Genomic DNA, 13,768 nt, shown 5'->3' with positions numbered 1-13,768 from the left:
CTCTTTTTCCTCCCATCCTGTGCAGCAGAACCACCCCTGGTGCCAGGAAGTTGGCTGCTGCTGCCTTCCCCTGGTAAGCTATCTCCCCCAACAGTATCCAAAGTGGTATATCTGTTTGAGAGGGGGATGACCAGAATAATTTAATTTTTTGGAAAAAAATTAAAGTTTTTTACAGGGCTAAAAATAAATGTACCTTTTTTAAAGTATTTTTAAATTATAAATGAGTGAAAAAAAATTATTTTTTTACTTTTTAAAACTCTTATGCTGGTAAAAGCAGGCGTAAGATTTTTAAGGGATTTCAACTGGCGGAGGTTCTGCAGAAAGCGGAACTCTCCATCAGCAGAGGCCCTTTTCCCGGGCAGACGTGTCAAGAGGATTTTTGACTGATCGGAAATGCCAGTTTTCAGCGCATGCGCTTGGCATGCCTGAAACCGGCACTTGCGAGGTCCCTACGGGTGCGTACACACTTGGTACACAGCCGTGGGGGTCGGAAAATACGGGCCATTGTGTCTGTGTTTCTGACCGCAGCGCTAGGTGAGGAAAGAGGAATGATTCTCGCCATGAGAAAGTGGAATGCCAATAAATTCAGGAGTCTGTAATTATCTCGTGTATGTGCAGATTGACTGCGAGGGGTAACCACAAACTTGCTTTCACCATACGGTCATGGTTTGGGGAAGAAAAAGAGATACCCTTGAAAACACATGGCTGGATGGATTAAATCCATTCTGTAAACAATGTCTGTCTCTTTAATATTCCGAAAATGCAGCTTACAAATTCTCATTCTGTTTTGTTACAGGAGTGACAAGAGCAGGCTGAGCAGAAACCCACTGTTTGAGCCCCTCCTCCCACTCACGGTCGCAGCTGTGGGTTTCATGGGTGCCTAAAGCCAGCTCTGCCTATTTAAAAATAGTTCATACTCGTGTATATGGATGCTTGATTCAATCACTGTGCATAGAGATGGACTGCAGTAAAGCACCTGAATCAAACTGATGTAGATTAACCAAAAAACTTGGACATGGGAACATTTAGACCTGGTGAAATTTGGATCGGTTTTCCTATACAGTATCAGAGTATCTTCACTAACATTATGGCATTTACACCGGTAAGAGTACAGGCGTAGACACACTAGCAATCTGATGTCTCTACACCTTTTCAAGTGCATCTATTTTCCTTTTAGATAAAAAATCTCTACTGTACATGTGTCAATTTACAAAACCATTGCATTAAATACTAAACTAACCATAGTGCAGAACAAACAAATACAAACTTGGCCAGGAATAATCTTGTAGTTAATAGTATGAAGGTGGCATTTGGTACTACAAACCACATCGCACAATCATACCATTTCATCTAGTCATATCACTCTTTAACGAAATGACCTCAGCACACTTTCACGGAGACTCTTGAAATTGCTGCATACGCAGAATTGTCTCGGAGCGGCTTCCATTGCACAACAACCTTTAGACTTCAATTCACCTGTGGATTCTGGTGAGTAATGCAGATAATAATGGATATAGATTCAGTTTCTCAATATGCTACAAGGGCTTAGTCTCGCTCCATAAAAATAACATTTAGAAATGAATATAGCTGGAACCTTGCAAATTGGTCCATAAAAAGACTTACCTTAAAACTACATATAGGTAAGGCAAATTAATTTAGCAAGCATGAAAGAAGGTTTTGCTTCATTTCTATCTTCAGAGCCCTTCAGCAAAACAAAAACTTAATGACTGTGTGGAAATGTACCCATTTTGATTAATCATTACTTTACAAGTAACCCTACACTTGCAAAGTAGGACCTGAGAACTGAGTCAGCAGCAATCAGCCTTTGCAGAAAACACATCAGTTCAGACATCTCTCATTGGCAGCATCTACAGAGGAGTTGGTAAACAACAGCTACAGGTTTGACAATCCTATTGTGCACTTAGAAAAACAGATTTCCAGGCACAGTTCTTTTCTCATTTCCAAGGTAAAAGAAGAGACTGCTCAATACTAAGGTAGGATTTTGTGAATTGAAGTGGTTTTTTTTTAATTACAAAAATCATTTAAAAGAATCAGCAGTTTAATAAAAATTGGGTTTGTGAGTTTTAACCCCAGCATCCGCTAGTTTCTCAGGAAAACACTATATTTTAACTTACCGGCATCACCTGTTTTTTTTAATGCTTCCATGACCGTAAGACGTAGCGGAGGCTCAGTGCGGGTGTCCTGCAGCTCAGTTGCATGACACAGGGTTGTGGGGTACTGGACAGGGACTCGCTGCTCTCCTGGCTTAAGCATTACGCCCAAATAATGTTGCATTATTAAACAATACCGCTTTGGTATCATATGAGATGAAAGAGACTGCTTTTCTGAGAGGGTAGTATAATGCCATCCCATGCCACTTGAGAGTGCCTTATTTGTGTGTTGAGTGATTTTGAGAGCGGGAACAGGTGAGTTGAAACTTCAGATTTAATTTGGAAATATTTCAATTCAATGGAAAAATGGAGGAGCAGTCCTGTCACTCCAGCAAGGCTCCCATTTTCATTGCAGGTTGAGTGATAGAACTGTGGCAGTGTGATACCAGAGCCTGTTTTCTAGGCAGTGAGACCAACAAAAACAGGCACAGTTGCAATATTATTTATACTTAAAAGTGAATTTTACTTTGTCAATTTACACCAAAAATAATTCTATTGAGACATCTGCAGAGTAATTTTCTGATTGTTTGTGGCAAGGTGCCTCGCCCACTCGCAGCACTATCAGAAGTTCAGGCACACACACTGTGCACGATTTTCTGACCATTCGTTTAAAAGCAGTCACCACACCCTGTCAGAAGTGCAAAGTTGGAAGGTTACTCCTCGAGTGTTTGGGGAGAGAGAGCAAAAGTCAAAGAGCAACTCAAGTCAGGCTGCTCTCTGGTGCCAGCAAAAATCAAAAGAAAATCTGAAGATTGAAAATAAAATAGAAAGTGCAGGAAATGAATACGCCGATGGACCTGCTGTGTATTTCTAACTTTTTCTGCTGTTGTACTTTCTGGCGACTTGCTACCAAAGTGGCTCCAGCAGCCTGGAATAAGTTGCTCATCTACTCTGTTAATTAGGGAATGGTGTGGAGAGAGGAAATCCAAAGACAGCAAGAAAAATATTTTGGCCCGGAATTTGCGGTCAGTGGCGAAGCAAAGGTGTTCGCCGCTGGCCCTGAAGTAAGCTTCGCACAAAGATCTCTGTGGCGAGAAGCTTGGGTTTTCCGAGACACAATTGAAATCAACGTAAGTTAATGGGGATTCCCAGCGAATGACTGCTGTGATGTCAACAAGCTGTCTAAGCAGCCTATCAAAGCGCAGAATTCTCACAGACAGTGAACCAGGAAGTGGGTTGATTCTAACTTTTTAAAAATGCTAGAGAGAGCAAAACAAAAATTGGGGCTCTCATATGGGAAAAGGCAAACCTGAAATAAAGATGATAAGTTTCTTAAAAATTTTAATTTTTATTAAAATGGATAGATTTGACACTCCACAAAATTAAAATGAGTTTTTCAGGGCCATAACCTTTGTTTAGTAGTCAATGCGCTGTTAAAACCGCAGTTACATCTAATCCAAAAGGGTCTAAATATTAATGGGGTATTTAACAGTGTAATTACCGTGGAAGAACCAAAGTTTTCGTCAGTTTCCATGATTTGAGAGATTACACTGATTGCTGGCTGGGGGGGCGGCATAGCACAGCCTGTGGAGGAGCAGTGATGACAGACCGCAACTACATTGATACTATTCTTCCCAGAATCTACTCTATGATCGAGAAGTTACCCGTGTCTGATGATGAGAAAATGCAATGTTAAAGCCTGGACTTCCCCATGATATAGCAACATATGGCTCAGGACAGTCAATAATTAATTTTATAAATGGGGTGTGGCAGAACCACTGAATGACTCTGGCTAACTGTATATAATTCTCTTTAACGATGTTCTAACACCAGCCTAAACCTGTAAACAATGGTGTTAGGCATTACTGTGTTTTGTATATAGAGTTTGCATGTACGGGGCGTGGCCCCTTTAAGAGCGTGGGAAATCGCGGGCAAACGCGATGACGTCACGTCGCAAACCACGGGACTGCCCAGGCAGTCCTCGTGTCATTTCCGTTGAGTAAAGACCTGTTTGATTATTCTCCTGTGTCGATCTCAGTTATTCGTAGGAATTCGTTAATTCCTACATTGGTGACCCCGTTTTTGTGAACGTTTTCACAAAAGAAGAGCACAGCATGGAAACAAACGCCGTTTTGCTAAAGCTACCGCAGTTCTGGGAGCAGCAAGCGCCCTCGTGGTTTATTCAGGTCGAGGCCCAGTTTGCCCTGAGGAACATCGATGCGGATCAGACCAAGTATCTTTACGTGGTCTCCGCACTCGACAGCTCTACCGCCTCTCGGACCGTCAGCCTCCTCGAAAACCCCCCAACGGAGCGCAAGTATGAAACCCTCAAAGCGCGGTTACTGCAGGTTTTCGGGCTCACAAAATCAGAGCGCGCCCATCGATTACTCGCCATGCCCAGGCTCGGGGACTCAAGCCTTCAGAGTTGATGAGCCAAATGCTCACACTCCTGGGCTCAGAACGGGAATGTTTCCTATTCCGCGAGATTTTCCTCAGCCAACTGCCTGAACAGGTACAAGCTGCCCTGGCCAGATCTGAAACTGAAGACTGCGCAACACTCGCTGCGGAGGCTGACAAAATTTTCGCTGTAACTCGGCAGTACTGCGCCGCCACGAGGCACCCATCCCCCGCAGATGCCGCCCCAGCTCGTCAGCCTGATGGGCTGTTTCTACCACGCGCAGTTCGGCGCGAAGGCGAGGCGTTGCCGCCCTCCCTGCAGTTTTCACCAAAAAAAAACAACAACTGACAGTGCGACCACCGAGGAACGGGTCTAACGGGCACCCCGCGGCCGCGATGGCGATCGGCAACGCGGGAAAATTGCTGTTCATCACTGATACTCTCTCCGGTCGTCGTTTTCTGTGCGACACCGGAGCGCAGTGCAGCATTTTACTCACGTCCACCCTCGATGTGCAGACGGGGAATCATGGCCCCGCCCTTGAAGCGGCCAATGGCGGAACAATTCGGACCTTCGGCAGACGGCGAGTGGAGTTGTGCCTCGGGGGGCAACATTTTCACTGGGAGTTTGTTACGGCCAAAGTTTCCCAGCCCCTCCTTGGTGCTGATTTCCTGTGCGCCAACAGCCTCCTGGTCGACGTTAGGAACCGGCGGCTGATCAACGCAACAACTTTTAATTCTCTTCCGTGTTACCACAGTAACACTACGTCACGCACCGTCTCCTGTGCGTTCCCGACTCCCGATGAGTTCGCTCGCCTGCTCAGCGAATTCCCCGACCTGATAAGACCCACGTTCTCCTCCACAGCCACGAAGCATGGTGTGGAATACCACATCACCACCAACGGCCCCAAGGTCTACGCGTGGGCCCGGTGCCTGGAACCTGGCAAGCTGGCGGTCACAAAGGCGGAGTTCGCAACCATGGGACGGTTAGGGATTATTCGCCGGTCGAATAGTCCCTGGTCTTCACCCCTCCATATCATCCCGAAGCCTGGCGGCAGATGGCGGCCATGCGGCGACTATCGACGACTAAACGACGCCACCACTCCTGATCGGTATCCGATCCCCCATATCCAGGATTTCTCTGCCCATTTGGCAGGGAACACCGTGTTCTCAAAAGTCGACCTCATCCGGGGCTACCACCAGGTCCAAGTTCATCCACAAGACGTCCAGAAGACCGCAGTTTTTACGGATGCCGTTTGGGTTAAAGAACGCTGCCCAGGCTTTCCAACACCTGATGGACTCCGTGCTGCGGGACCTCAAGTTTCTCTTTGTCTACCTGGATGATATTCTAATTGCCAGTCCTACTAAGGAAGAACATACCTGTCACCTACGCACCCTTTTTCGACGCCTCAGCCAACACGGCCTGATTATCAACCCGGCCAAGTGTCAGTTTGGCCTGCACCAAATTGACTTCCTGGGACATCGCATCACCTCAGAGGGAGCGGTTCCTTTACCTTCGAAGGTAGAGGCGGTGACATCCTTTCCACGCCTGCAGAACATAAAGGCCCTGCAGGAATTCCTAGACACTGTAAACTTTTACCACCGTTTCGTGCCTAAGGCGGCACTACTCATGCAGCCCCTGTACGAGGCCCTCAAGGGCAAGACTGGTAAGAACCCGATAGACTGGACGGGTGACATGGCCCGAGCGTTCGCCGACACCAAAAGCGCCTTAGCCAACGTGACTATGCTGGCGCACCTGCTGCCAGGAGCCACCATCGTCTTCACCACCGACACGTTGGACTACGCAGTCGGTGCCGTGCAACAGCAGTGGGTGAACAGGACGTGGCAGCCGTTGGCATTCTTCAGCCGTCAACTACGGCAGAACGAGAGAGCATACAGCACGTTCGACCGGGAGTTGCTCGCCCTTTTTCTGGCCATCCGCCATTTTCGGTTCCTTCTGGAAGGACGTCCTTTCACCGCCTTTGTGGACCATAAGCCGCTGACCTTTGCAATGTCCAAGACCGCCGAATCGTGGTCAGCCCGACAGCAGCGTCAACTGACCTACATATCCGAATTCACCACGGATATACGGCACGTGGCCGGTAAGGACAACCTGGTGGCAGACTGCCTCTCCCGCGCGATCGTCAATACGGTTCATTTGGGCATCGACTACGCCCTCATGGCAGCGGACCAAGCCTCAGACCCGGAAGTCCAGGCTTACAGAACGGCCATCACTGGCCTCCAGTTGGCCGACGTCAAGTTCCATTCGGCAGGTACCACGCTGTTGTGTGACGTCTCCGTACAGGATCCTCGCCCTGTCGTGCCGGTCGTCTGGCACCGCAAAGTGTTCGACGCCATACATGGGTTGTCACACCCTGGAATGAAGGCCTCTCAGAAACTAATGTCAGCGAAATTTGTATGGCATGGCATGCATAAAGATGTCCGCGACTGGGCCAACACCTGCGTGGTCTGCCAAAAGGCCACGGTACAGCGCCACATCAAAGCTCCGTTGGCCGCCTTCACAGTTCCGGAGCGACGTTTTGACCACTCCCACCCTCCCATGGTTTTTCACACATCCTGACCATGGTTGACCGCACCACCAGATGGCCAGAGGTTGTCCCCCTGTCATCCACTACTTCGGCGGACGTGGCCAAGGCGTTCATTTCCTCCTGGATCGCCCGTTTCGGAGTGCCCACAGATATTTCGTCAGACAGGGGACCGCAGTTTTCCTCCGAACTCAGGAATGCAGTGGCCCAAGGACTCGGTGTCAAATTACACCGCACCACAGCCTACCACCCACAGGCGAATGGCCTCTGCAAACGCTTCCACCGGTCAATGAAAGCTGCTCTGAGGGCCAGCCTCCAGGACGCTGGATGGGCAGACAAGCTACCGTGGGTCCTGTTGGGCCTTCGCACGGCCCCCAAAGAAGATCTTCACTCTTCATCAGCGGAACTTGTGTATGGTCAGCCGCTGCGAGTCCCAGGGGACTTCCTACCAACATTGACGGAGCCATGGTCCACTTCCGCCCAGCTTGCTAGTCACCAAGAGGCGGCCAGATGTTTCGCACCAGTGCCCACTTCGCACCACAGGCCGCAGAGGTCACACGTTCCCACGGAGCTTCACAAGGCTGAATACGTTTTTATTCGCCATGACGCACATAGGGATCCGCTCAAGGCCCCATATACCGGTCCCTTCCGCGTGTTGGAAGCAGGGGACAAAACCTTCACGGTAGATGTCGGTGGTAAACCAGACCACATTTCGGTCGACCGCTTAAAGCCAGCACATTTAGACCTCGACCGCCCCATCGAGACAACACAACCGCCGAGACGGGGTCGGCCACCCGTCGTCGTTACGGCAGACCAAGTGCAACCGCCCACCAGACCGCCAGCCGCCTCTGCCTCGAGAGTACAGGAGTCGTTCTGACAGGCTTGTCAGACCCCTCTCACCATTTGACTTTGTCCGTTAAAGCGAATTCTGGGGGGGGCGCATGTGGCAGAACCACTGAATGACTCTGGCTAACTGTATATAATTCTCTTTAACGATGTTCTAACACCAGCCTAAACCTGTACCATTGTGTTAGGCATTACTGTGCTTTGTATATAGAGTTTGCATGTACGGGGCGTGGCCCCATTAAGAGCGTGGGCAAACGCGATGACGTCCCGTCGCAAACCACGGGACTGCCCAGGCAGTCCTCGTGGCATCTCCGTTGAGTAAAGACCTGTTTGATTGTTCTTCTGTGTCGATCACAGTTATTCGTAGGAATTCGTTAATTCCTACAGGGGTATGATTATCCTTTGCTAGAAGTGTTGGAGAAAGGGAGGCATATTATTGTGTTTGGCGGTAAAATTGCAAAAAGACATTATTATTCCCGAGAAGTTATATGAAGCACTCTTTGTGGTCTGTGCAGAACTCATGGGTGGTTTGGTTCTGACTTCATCTCCCTCTTCATCATCCTCTTCCTTATCATCATAGTTGAGAAAGAGGTAGTGATCTCTGTGCTAATGTTCTTCCTCCTCTACCCACTTGCTGTAGTGGATCTGTGGATGGTAGAAGCTAAGAATAGGCGAGCATTATCTCCTTTAGATTAAAGCAATCAAGAAGGAGATGGAAAGCTGTTTCTATGTGGTGCTCTGTGGGGGAAGACCGGAGGCCTAGCATGTGCTGCTGTCCTGATAGACAGCAGTATCAGGCCGATCACCATCAGATATTGCTATTCCACTGGGCCCTGAATCTGTGTTCCCACTGATCAACAGGCTGGCTGGTGTAATGGCATCCTGAAAGCCCTGAGAGACAGCAGCATGTATTGCAGCTGCCATGATCTGGAAGCACAGTATAAGTGTATGAGTATATGACTCTAAGTAAGATGTCAGTAGTAGAGGTTAAGCTACAGAGGAGAAGAGAATACCGGTCGGTTACGGCTCTACTCAAGAAGGGAATGGGGTAATATTGTTCTTTCTTATAACTATTGCTCGAGCATTGTAATTGTCTTAATTTGTGTTTGGTTTGATCACCTCAATAAAGAGTCTCGTCACCACCCGTAAGGTGTCAGGGTCAGATTTATTACACTAGGTAAGAGCACAGTACCTTCCCATGAGCTTCTGCTCATAGGATGCGAGTTGTTTTAAGGTGGGATTGCCCTGGTGTGGCATTTTTTGCAGCAATAAGATTGAGTAAATGAGGGAAAGGCTAGCAGTTGAGGAGTGTATACCAAGTGGCATGGGAGAGCTGAAGTCAGAGATGTAGGGGTATTGGCTTGTTAAAGCGAAACAAGGGGTTTTAGGGTTGTGCATGTAAGTAATTGGTGTTAGGGGAGCTGAGTGACCATAGTGCAAGATCCTGAGTTAGAGCTTAGCTTCTAGCATCCACCAACCGCCCCCCCCCACCCCTTAACCAGAGTGCCTGTGAAGTGTTAGTTATACCAGTGTTCCTTTTAAAGGCTGAAGAATGTGGTGCTGCTCAGGGTGGGCAAGGAAGAAACGGAAGTTTGTCTGTTATGTCACCTTGCCTGCCTTACTGAGATCATTGAACTTCTTACGGAAATGGTTTGTAGTGCCAGGAGTGAAAGAATTGCCTCTCAGTGCCAGTGTCACCTCCTTCCAAGTGGCACCAGTGAGATTCCTGCCAAGTCTTCTGGCATAGACATCCAATAGCCTGTCCTCCTTAACTCAATTTCCTCAAGAAGGGCTTGTAGGTCTGAGTCTGTGAAATTCTGGGTGGTTCTTCTGTGGTTGGGTGCCATGTCCTTATTTGGCTGCTTGGTCCAGCAGAATACATCATCGACGTTCTTGCAAAGAATCAGAAAAAGATTGATGAGACATTCAGTGAATTTAGTTGACAGTCAAGTGAGTGAGCCAAGAACTGCTCCTTCTTTACATGCGTGTTCTCAGTTTGCTGGTTAAGTGTTCAGGTAGCAAAATCTTTTTAAAAGGATGTGCTCCAGCAAATTACCCCCATTTTTAATGGGATTTACATCAATCTCTACCCCAAAGGGTTTGCAAATGAGCTGACCCAGGAAATTCTTGTCTAAATACCTCACCAGGCCATGGCCAGGAGCAAATCCTATTCCATTGTCATAAAAGTAGCACAATTGACCACTTGGATATTCCCCCCATCCAGTCAAGTTAGCTGATAGTCAAAGCACTGAACGATGCACTGTTCCTTTCCCACTGCTGCTGCAATCGTTAGCCAGAACTGGCTCAACCGAGGATTCCCCTCTACCGTGGTTGACATGGACCTCGACCGTGTCTGTTCTATCTCCCGCACTTCTGCTCTCACCCCTGCCCCTCCCTCCCGGAACCATGATAGGGTTCCCCTTGTCCTCACCTTTCACCCCATCAGCCTCCACATTCAACGGATCATCCTCCGCCATTTCTGCTACCTCCAAAGTGATCCCACCACCAAATGCATCTTCCCCTCCCCTCCCCTTTCAGCATTCCGTAGGGACCGCTCCCTCCGAGACACCCTAGTCCACTCCTCTATCACCCCCAGCACCCCATCCCCTTCGCCTGGCACCTTCCCGTGCAAGTGCAGGAGATGTAACACCTGCCCCTATACCTCCCCCCTTCCCACTGTCCAGGGCCCCAAACACCCCTTCCAGGTGAAACAGTGATTTACTTGTACTTCTTGCAATCTAGTATACTGTACTCGCTGCTCACGATGCGGTCTCCTCTACATTGGGGAGACCAAACGCAGATTGGGTGACTGCTTTGCGGAACACCTCCGTTCAGTCCGTAAGAGTGACCCCGAGCTTCCAGTCGCCTGTCATTTTAATTCACCGCTCCATTCCCACTCGGACCTCACCGTCCTTGGCCTCGTGCATTGTTCCACGGAAGCTCAACGTAAACTCGAGGAACAGCACCTCATCTTCCGATTAGGCACTTTACAGCCTTCCGGACTCAATATTGAGTTCAACAATTTCAGATCATAACCTCGGCCCCTATTACATTTTTACTTATATTTTTTATCCACCCCTTTGTTTTGGTTTTTCCCTCCCCCCACCCTTTCCTTTTTTTTCTCTCTCCCATATGGCAGCTGTCTCTCATTCTGCCAGAACATTTCACACCTAATCTGAGCCGTCTTTTGTCTCCACTAGTCCTATCACCATCTCGTCTCGTTTTGAATACCTCTTAATGTCTCTTCACTTCTTTTGTTCCGTCCCAGCCCTGCCTTTCGATCTATTTCATTTCCTTTCCAGTTTTGAAAAAGGGTTAGACCCGAAACGTCGACTCTAATTTCTCTCCACAGATGTTGCCTGGCCTGCTGAGTTTTTCCAGCATTTTCTGTTGTTATTTCTGGCTTTATAAAGGCTGCATTCTAATTTCTGTGCGCACCAACAACTTACTCCTGCTTTAAACACGTATTATGCCAATGAATATGCAAATGAGCTGACCGAAGAAATTCTCCCCAGAGCATTGTTGGACACAACTCATTTTCTACTGGTGTAAAAGTGGTGCAGCTCACGGCATTAAATTTCCAGGCCCCAGAGATCTATCTCCAATTGATGTATCTAGCACACACTCTTCCTGTGTATTCTGAACTTTAAAAATGGTGAGGGCTAAAAATTAAATATGCATAGGTAACGGAATATATATATACAATTAAGAACACGTATTTACAGTTTTCACAGAATAACTGATGGAGTTATGCAATTCAATCCCTAAAGAAAATCCCAGAATCCCATTTAATAAAAATGGAATTTGATTTATTCAGTCGTTGTTAGTCAGTGGCCCTGATTAACAATGACTATTATCCCCTACATGGCATAAACACTTGTAATAAAACAGCAATCATCTGACTCTTCGTGAGCAATGAACACTGGAAGGTGAGCCCAAGTGTAGTCTTAAAATGGAGCAGGGTTAGAGGCAGGGGATAATTGGGCTAGAGCATGCTGGCATAACTCTGCTCCCATTTTATAGTTGTACATCACATCCTTATTTTTCTATTTCCATTATAAATTACTATATCCACATTTATAATGGAAACTACCAATGTAACCTTTCACACCCTCCTGCCAGTTGTGGTGCTGCATATATATCTTAGTCCTTAATACTAAACTAAATATCTGGTCATGTTTTTTAACATACAAGAAGCTGTACACTATTTACATCACTCAAAAGGATAAAGGAACAGGACAGTAACGACATCACATGCCAATGATGCAACCACAGTTTTGATGCAAATTGGGTCATTTTACTGAGTATTCAGCAAACAAAAAAGGTTTGCCAAACAATTTTGAGTAAAAATACTAGCATCCCTTTGAAGGAGAAGGTAGATAGGAAGGATGGCTCATAGGAGACAACGACTAAACTCTTCAGTCCTGGCTCTTGACATCATTGTGACATCCAGGAACTTCACCTGAACAAAGCTGCAATGAATTGTAGGAGGCCACCTGGATAATTATTAAACTAGAGGTAGCTTGAAGCACTACTTCAGATGTCTGGACAGATCAATGGACTTATGGTAACAGTGTCTCTAAGATTATCGTTGTCTGCTGCATGCTGCGCCAATTTGCTATCCAGTGAGGCCTAACCATGGAATATGTGGAAGAGGAGGAGGAGCCTGCAGCCAAGGGCAGAGCAGGACACTCACAGAAAACAGCACTGCTGAAAAACTTTTGCAGTCAGGAAGTGTGGTGCACCAGGCTTCCATAGACGAGACTTTCATTTAAGTACCTGATTTGCCCAATGTACTAACAGTAGCCCCATACAGCCTCAGCAACACCAACTCAGCTACCATGAATGCCATTCCTTTGATCTGTTGATACCTTATTCTGCTCCATCAGAAGAAAAATCCCTAGGTACAGTAGTAAATTGCAAGCAAATTTAATACTCTAAGAGTGCTTAGTATGCTTTACCAGATACTTTTCCTTAGTGACAGTATATGATGCGTGTCTTCTGGATTCTAACCCGGTGCTCCCTCAGTAGGTCTTCCTCAGTAGGTGGAGTAAGTGAGGTGGCTGGCTGCTGGATCTCAATGGGAGTTGCATGAGATGAGATAGCTCTGTACCTCTGTGTTCATTCATCAGTTGGCTCAGCAACTGCTTCTGTGATGTCCGTTGCTGAAGTGATTGAATGATCCAGCCCATTTTCTGGCACATCCACTGACATTTAAAGAGGAAGAGGGGGCTATATGGGCCACATATGGCATCGCCCAGAGAGAGAGCAGGCTCATCATGCTTATACCAGTCACGCCTCTGCTGCTGGGCACTCTCTCATCATGTCCAGTGATCTGCATGGGAGAAGACCTATGGGCAGTAATGTGTTTGCGATGCTCTGCATAATGCAGGGTGCTGGGAAATCCTGGTTTCTTGTGCTGGACTGGGACCTACAGCCTCTCTGTTTGGGTCTGAACTGAATTAGTGTCATTTGTAATGATCAATAACATGTCATTCTATAATGGACACTAGGTGGAGCCGTAGAGCTGTATATATAAGACTACACTACCCAGCTGTATGATATTAAGACTACATTACCCATAAGGCACTAGGCTACCCACAAGGCAGTCAAGATGGCAGCCTGCACACAGGAGCACACAGGCTGCATCTCTACAGATACTGTACCTAGAGAATGTGTACTGAATAAATGACTAGCTAGAAGCTAGCTGTGTTCATAATAAGAATGTCTAGTTATTAATGAACATAACATGGTACCAGGGTGGTGAAGATCTGCTGAAAATTGTGAAAAACGACATGGAGAATTTGAAGCCACCAGAGCGTTTGAATCTCGAGGGAAATGTCGACTACAATTGGCGGATTTTTAAACAAC

General features: G+C 47.2%; 1 protein-coding gene across 1 annotated transcript in view; it reads left to right on the top strand.

Annotated features, from left to right (window-relative positions):
- The first annotated feature begins 1,806 nt into the window (after positions 1-1,806).
- The window catches only part of slc7a9 (solute carrier family 7 member 9), a 109,038-nt gene continuing 97,076 nt past the window's right edge, over positions 1,807-13,768 (top strand). The window contains exon 1 of the mRNA XM_085991577.1: positions 1,807-1,994. The gene's annotated coding sequence lies outside the window, so the exon portion shown is untranslated. The remainder of the gene's footprint in view (positions 1,995-13,768) is intronic.

This window comes from Somniosus microcephalus, chromosome 6 (genome assembly GCF_052327205.1).
Source record: "Somniosus microcephalus isolate GS21.2 chromosome 6, FLI_Smic_1.0, whole genome shotgun sequence".
NCBI lineage: Eukaryota > Metazoa > Chordata > Chondrichthyes > Squaliformes > Somniosidae > Somniosus > Somniosus microcephalus.
Note: the sequence above shows the minus strand (reverse complement) of the source record. Positions and strands in the feature narration are given on the sequence as shown.